The following is a 7729-nucleotide window of genomic DNA, read 5'->3' as shown; positions in this document are numbered from 1 at the left end:
GCAATCCCACACTGAAGAAAATCCCTTTACATGTAATGAATGTGGGAAAATGTTTGGTCAAAGATCAAACTTTCTAGTCCACAAGAAGACCCACATACCAAAGAAAACAAGTAATGGCAAAAACATCATTTGTGTCTCAAAGCATCCCAAACGTGACAGTTCCAGAGACCGTGTTTCTATCTCCTTTTGCTTTCCTTCTCTCTTCAACCATTTTAAGAGTTTCTTCAGTCATCCATTGAGGTCTTTCTCTCTTTTTAACTAGAGGTATTTTTTTTTTGCATTCTTCCCTGATAATGTCTCTGACTTCAGTCCATAGTTCATCTGGTTCTCTGTCAACTAAGTTTAAAGCCTCAAACTTGTTCCTTATTTTATCTTTATATGCTTCTGGGATGTTATTTAAATTGTATTTTGGCATTATGATTGCTTTGTTCTTCTTCTTTAGCTTTCTCTGATTTCCGATACGACCAGTTCATGATCTGTACCACAGTCTGCTCCTGATCTTGTTTTTGCAGAATGTATGGAACTTCTCCATCTTCTGCTACCAACTATATAATCAATTTGATTCCTATATTGACCATTTGGTGATATCCAAGTGTACAGTTGTCTTTTCGGTTGCTCGAAACATGTGTTTGCAAGAAACAAATTATTGGCTTCACAGTATAAGTCTTTGTCCTGCTTCATTTCTGTCTCCTAAGCCCCATTTCCCCACAATTACTAATTCTTCTCTGTTCCCTACTTTTGCATCCCAATCCCCCATGAGTATCAGCACATCTTGTTTTGGTGTGTGATCAATTTCTTCCTGTACTTCTGCATAAAATCTCTCCAATTCCTCTTCTTCTGCATTTGCCGTCGGAGCATAGACTTGGATGATGGTTATGTTGATAGGTTTCCCACTTAATCTCATTAATATCACTCGCTCAGACCTTGCGTTGTAGCTCCTAATTGCTCTTGCTTCATCACTTCTCACTATTAAAGCAACCCCATTACTTAATTTCTAATTTCCTGCATAAAATATTTTGTAGTTGCCTGATTGGAAATGTCCCATTCCCGTCCATTTTAGTTCGCTCACACCAAGTATTGTAATCTTGATGCGTTCCATTTCTTGCTTGACAATTTCTAACTTTCCCTGGTTCATGCTTCTCACATTCCATGTTCCTATTGTGTACGTCGTACAACTCCAGACTCTCCTTTTGCATCTGTGCGCATCAGCCTCTGGGCTTCCTTTCGGCTTTGACCCAGCTGCGTTATTAGTCACAGTGCTACTTGTACTTGTCCTTAGTTCTTCCTCAGTAGCTCGGTGAGTGCCTTCTGACCTGGGGTCTCATCTTCCAGCACTATCTCGTGTTGCATTTTGGACACTCTGTTCATAGGGTTTTTATGGTAAGAGGTATTCAGAGGTGGTTTACCATTGGCTTCCTCTGAGTTTGGATGCATCTTATTCTGGTGTCTCAGCTTTGACCATTCTGCTTTGGGTGCCCCTGCTAAGAGTCTAGCCTCACTCTCACACCCCCTCACCATGCTAAGGTATACATCCTAGAGAGGGTCAGAAGCATACTGCCTCTGATTATGGTGGCAGAACACAGCCATCATGGCTAGTAGCCTTGGACAGCTGCATCCTCCATGAATTTATCTAATCCTCTTTTAAAGCCATCCAAGTTGGTGGCCATCACTGCCTCTTGTGGAAGCAAATTCCATAGTTTAACCATGTGCTGCATGAGGAAGTAGTTTCTGTGCTGAATCTCCCATGAGTTCTAACATTATGAGAAGTGAAAAAATGTTTCTCTGTCCCCTTTTTCCACATCATGCATAATTTTTTTATATGCTTCTGTTGTGTCACCTTTTACTCACCTTTTCTCTAAACTGAAAAGCCCCAAATGCGGCAACCTTTTCTCAAGGGGAGTATTGCAGAGAGACAATACATAAAACACCCTCAGCCATTTTGTAATGATAAGGCAAGCTCAAAAGTCAGTACTAGGCAGAATTCTAGCAAAATTCTAATTAATATGTGAAATTACCTGAGAACAAAGGAAAGAAATGAAACCTTCATTCGCAGAGGAAAAGAACTTTGGAGAAATTGGAAGGCAGATTTTGGCATAGCACTCCCTACAGTCCCCATCACCAAGGTTCTTCTTACCACAAATGGCCAATATCCCCACAACTTCAGAACACAGAACAGTGTGGGCTTGCCTTTAACTGTAGCCCAGCCTGCAAAAAGGACATATTTAACAGTTTATAACAGTCCCAATGACAGTGCGTTCTAATTTAAAACTCCTGTGTAATACTTGCTGGGAAGTTTTAATATCGAAAGGGCAGCCAAGGTCTTCCATGAGAAATTTCTCAACAGTGAAAGAAACTAATCCTTTTTAGTAACATTTGGCTCTGGCACTGCAGGAGCTGATCTCTGCTTTTATATTTTATATCCATGGTTTTTGTTAATGAAATTTTCTCCTTTAAAGGCTAACCAGGCAAATAGGAAAGGGGGTGGGGGTTAGAGGAGGAAACTGGCAGATACTTTGCAGTGAATCTTTGAAGAAAAATTCAAGTAGCAAGCCCCAGGCACACAGTATGTTAAACCCAACTACCAAAGTTTTCAAGAGGGGGTTTAATCTATTTTTTTTCCTTCTCAAGGGACAAGTGCTATATTAAATTCTTTGGTTTGGAGGAGTCAGTCAACTTGGCATTAGAAAACGACTTTGCAATTTGCATCTTTTGAGAAAGGATTAGTGTATTCAGCTGCTCCCAAGGTCTGCCTGACAGTTGGCACCCATAAGGCCTTCAAACCAGGCCCGGCCTCCAAGAGGTCTTCTGTATCTTAAAAGTTGTGCAGGGGAAAGGGAGAATTCCACCCTGTGGTTTTTCCCATTATAGTGTTGCAAGAACACCTGCACTTGGCTGACTTTCTCTTCTCCTAAAGATGCAGGACCAGTCTCAGGCCATGAACCTGGGAACCCTACACCCACTTGCTCTATCAGCTAGTGTGAACTTTCATCAGAAAGATGGAATCCTTCTTGGTACTATCCTTTGAAGGGAAGAGAGAGGTTCATGTGGTGAAAAGCTGTCAGACAACTAAGGCCCCATCTGCACTATACTGCTTACCATGAAAACTTTATTCATAGGGTCGCCCATAAGTCAGAATTGACTTGAAGGCAGTCCATACGTTTAAAGTCGTATCATACCACTTTAAACCGTCCTAGCTTCCTCCAGTGAATTCTGGGAAGTGTAGTTTGTGAAGGGTGCTGAGAGTTGTTAGGAGACCCCTATTCCCTTCACAACACAACAATTCCCAGATTAGGTTTAACAGTCAGTCCCTCTTCCTAAGGAACTCTGGGAATTGTAGCTCTGTGAGGGGAATTGGGGTCTCCCCTCAGCACCCTTCACAAACTACGCTTCTCAGGATTGTTTGGGGGAAGCCATGAACTGTTTATGCTACACAGTGTATGCTACACAGTTCTGGAAAAGCCAATCCGCATGTCTTTCAAAATGTGTATTTAGAGAGACTTGTAAAAGTGCCAGTTTTATGCTGAGCAATACATATTGCGTTGTCTCCAGTGTTAGTCCTACTCAGGTAGACTAGGGATGGGCAAGGAATTCAATTCACTTTGCATTTCAAAACAGCACGGGAACCAAAACACAGCCATCCTTCAAAATCCACACTTATTCAAATATTGCAATGCAGTTCACCAACCAAACAATATTTACAAAAAATCATATGAAGGGAAAGCGTGCATAAAAAAATGAATATATGAGTGAAACTAACATACAAAATGCACTACGCTAGGAGAAACTGGTTGCAAAAATGTATACATTAGCTAAAAGTGTCTACAAAAAGGTGTTTATTAAGAGAAGAATTTTCATGACAACTTTTTTTAACAAAAATGCAAATTGCTGTGGAAGAAAAATGAGAATCTGAGAGAACTGGAATTGACAGATATTTCAATTCCCAGGGTAAATCCACTGAAATTAATGGCCATGATTAACTTAGGTCCATCAATTTCAAGGGTCTACTCAGTAAAATTTAGTTGGATATAATCCATTGTTCCTAAAATTTCTTGGACTCTCAAGTGCTGAATTATGTGTTTGGAATCCATATCTAGATATCCTGATTCTTAACATTTATTTTAAAAGCACCTGTGATGGCCTCTCAATCGGACAGAACCAACAAGGTGTTGGGAAGGGGGTGTTGATCTTTTCCACCATGCCATTTCCACTGTGCAAAGGGTCCCTCCCTCCCAGCTATTATCTGTTCCCTTAGAGAAAACATGCATGCACCTAGCAGGGCAAATAGTATGTGTGTGTATGTGCATTGTGTGCACATGCATGTGTGTTATATTAAAAAAATAGCATAGTGAGAGTTCATTTCCTCCCCAAGTGTTCACATCCAAACCCAATTCAGGGCCCTCATAGATGGTCTTAAAAGGCATTGCACATGATGGGAAATCTGTTTGGTGATCTCCAACGTCTCAGCTAGCTTGGCCCCTAGGCTGACAGTCCAGCAGAGAAGTTATTGCAAGATTGCAATGAAAAACACTTGATCTTCCGTTCTAATGGAGTAATGAAAAAGTCCCCCCTCCTCAAATAAGTGTGCCAGGAGCTTCATTCAGCCACATGTTTTGATAGACAGGGGACCCTGGTGGCAAGTGGATGAGAAGCAGCGGGAGGGCTGGCATCTCTCAGCCTGGAGCATGATGGAAGAGAAGGAAACCACCGCACACAATATATACCTTTCAAAGAAACCACATCTGATATGTGCAGATGTGGCACATGCACACACACACATTGGAAGGAAGCATGCAATGTCATCAGCCTATAGTGTAAAGTACACATCATTTTTCTCTAAGCTTTCTGTCCTTGAAAGTGTGTGTGTGTGTGTGTCCAAAACTCTTCTGAAATTTGTTTTAGGGAAGCAAAGCACAAGATCAGCAGGGTGTAGAAAATGTTGTAATGACAAGTCAGATGCCTTGAGGGAAGGTAGTAGACTCTGGGACGGGTGAGGGGAGAGAGAAAAAGGAAATTCTGACAGGGCCAGGTGAGGCAAGAGTCAGCCAAGAAAGAGTGTGGAAAGGCCCAGGGGCATAGAAATACGTTTGGTGAAAAGCCACATGGTGTGTGTGTGTGTGTGTGTGAGAGAGAGAGAGAGAGACAGATATTATTGGGAAAGATTCACTCAGGGCTGGAGTGCTGTGGTATTGAGGCATAATTTTCACCATTCTGCCATTTCCCTGATCTCTCTTCCCTCCCCCCATATGATACTTGCCCCAGTTTTTTTTAAAAAAATGCAGAAGATCCAATCATCAATCACCCATCATCACTGTAAGTTTGGCCCTTGAACTGGTTTACTCTCCCCTCCCAAGGAATTCTGGGTAATATAGTTCTGTAAGAGGGATTAGGTAGGGGCAACATTTCTGATTTCAGTGGATGGGGCAAAGATATTTCAGTGTGTGTGTGTGCAATGTATTTCTCTGTCTCTGTGGACATTCCCACTATGGTTTAAAGGGTTGCTTTCATGCAGGTGTGTATGCACACGTTCATGAACACACACACACATGTTGAATATTACATTTGGAGGCAGGGAGGCAGGGTCTTCTAAATGATATTTGTTGCCCACGTAATCACTTATAAAAAATGTAAATGTACTGCCCTCAAGTCGATTTCGACTTATGGCGACCCTATGAATAGGGTTTTCATAAGGCTGAGAGGCAGTGACTGGCCCAAGGTCACCCAGTGAGCTTCATGGCTGTGTGGGGATTCGAACCCTGGTCTCCCAGGTCGTACTCCAACACCTTAACCACTACACCACACTGGCTCTCAATTACTTATATCTATCTATCAACATTAGCAACACACAGTAAAATGTCACTCATTTTTCAAGCCAAGGGATTTGTGCTTTTAATATGCATATATACATCACACAGACCCATTTTTCATTGTTTAGCACAGCAAGGAGTTTGAATTGAAATGCAAGGAGACAGCAATTTCTGCCCTGTTCAGTGTTTGTTGCAATCAGCGCTGTTTCCATTCCACTACATTTAGGCTTCTGCTGAAGCCTACTTTATTCATCTTGTTATCCACTGTGGCCAAAACTAATAAAACTGATTGTGAAATTCACTTCAGTGGAAGGGAAATGCAAAAAATAATGTAATTCATTGCAGACTAAACCAAAAAAGTACAATAGCAAATATTGCTTGTATTTGCTTGCATGATTTCTGTTCTTGACCTCAGACGAACATGTGAATTATGGCAACACAGGATTCTCCAAAATCTCTACCAGTACAAGAGCCAGAAGTAAAGGTGTTTCTCTTTTCTCATCACTGGAGTGAGTCACTGAAGTTTCTGGTCTGGAGTGGTGGATGGGAAGGGGGGGAGAAGGGAGGTTAAGCCCTAAATGGAGACCCCCATAGGAAAGACAAAAGAGAGGCTGTGTTTGGTTCTCTACTGGATGGGACATCCGCCCCTTGGCTTGTGGCTCAGATATTTGCAGAGCCTAATTTATGAATACCATATGCCTGATGAAATGGCCAGAAATGAATGGGCAAGAATAGGAGAGAGTCAATAACCTTCTTCTAACTTTCCTTGCTGTAAATTGAAATGTGTTCCATTTTATACATTAAACCTATTTTCTTGCAACACATGAAGCTGCATTAGACTGAGTCAGGCCATTGACCTACCTAGCCCAGTATTGTCAACACTGACTGGCAGCAGCTCTCCAATATTTCACACAGGATCTCTCTCAGCCCTTAGCTGGAGATGCTGGGGATTGAAACTGGGACCCACTGCATGCAAAACAGATGCTCCCCCACTGAGCTGCGGCCCTTCCCCATTTCCAGTTGAGATGGTGTTGGGTCAATGAACCCCATTCGGATGCAAAAGGTGGCCCAAATAGTGTTGTATTTGGACCATGAATTGACAAATATACAAACACCCCCTTGTGTGTGGCATCATTACTTTGTGAAGAACAACTTCACGAATGCAAGGTTTTGATGTGCCATTGATTATCCCCCCAAAAGGGTACTGGCTAGAGGGAATTAACTGGCAAATAAATTTGGAGTGGGGGGGAATTTTTTCAGCTTGGGGGCCATGTTCCTTTCTGGGCAGCCTCTGGGGGCCACATACCAGAGGTGGGCAGGGCTAGAGGCAAAAGTGGGTAGAGCAATGAATGTTAATTTCATTTTTGTACAATAGTCTAGTCTTGTTCACACTCACACATCCCTGTCTATTCGGCATCCAGGGAAGCAAGAAGCATCATTAACATTCAAGGGCACGTTCCAGCCAGGCAAAGACACACAAGGAAGGAAGGTGCAATGCAGTGCTGGTGAGGGGGGTGGCCCAGAAGGATGAATGGCCTGGGGAGAGTCCTGTGGGCCAGAGAGAGAGAGCTGGAGGGGCACATTCTCCTCTGGCCCACAGGGTTCCCATCCCTGATTTAGAGAGATGCAACCAGTGGCTTTACATGGTATGCTCAGATACAACATGCAGTGGTGTTGGTCTCGAAGCCTTTCCTTTTACCCCTACCGACCAGCTTCTCAGAGCTGGAACGTTGTGTTGACAGTGGCACCTCCCATCCATCCTGAGGGATGAAGAACTCTGTGGGACGCAACAACTCACACAGTCACAGATAATTTTTGGTCAGGTAAAGGGCAACTTTGTTGGGCATTTGACAACCGCAGCACCATCCTGCTCGTCAGACAGGTGAGGGGAAGACACATACACTCCCGTGCTCTTGATATCTTTG

The sequence above is a fragment of the Rhineura floridana genome, chromosome 14 (assembly GCF_030035675.1).
Source record: "Rhineura floridana isolate rRhiFlo1 chromosome 14, rRhiFlo1.hap2, whole genome shotgun sequence".
In the NCBI taxonomy this organism is placed as follows: Eukaryota; Metazoa; Chordata; class Lepidosauria; order Squamata; family Rhineuridae; genus Rhineura; species Rhineura floridana.
This window is presented reverse-complemented; position numbering follows the sequence as displayed.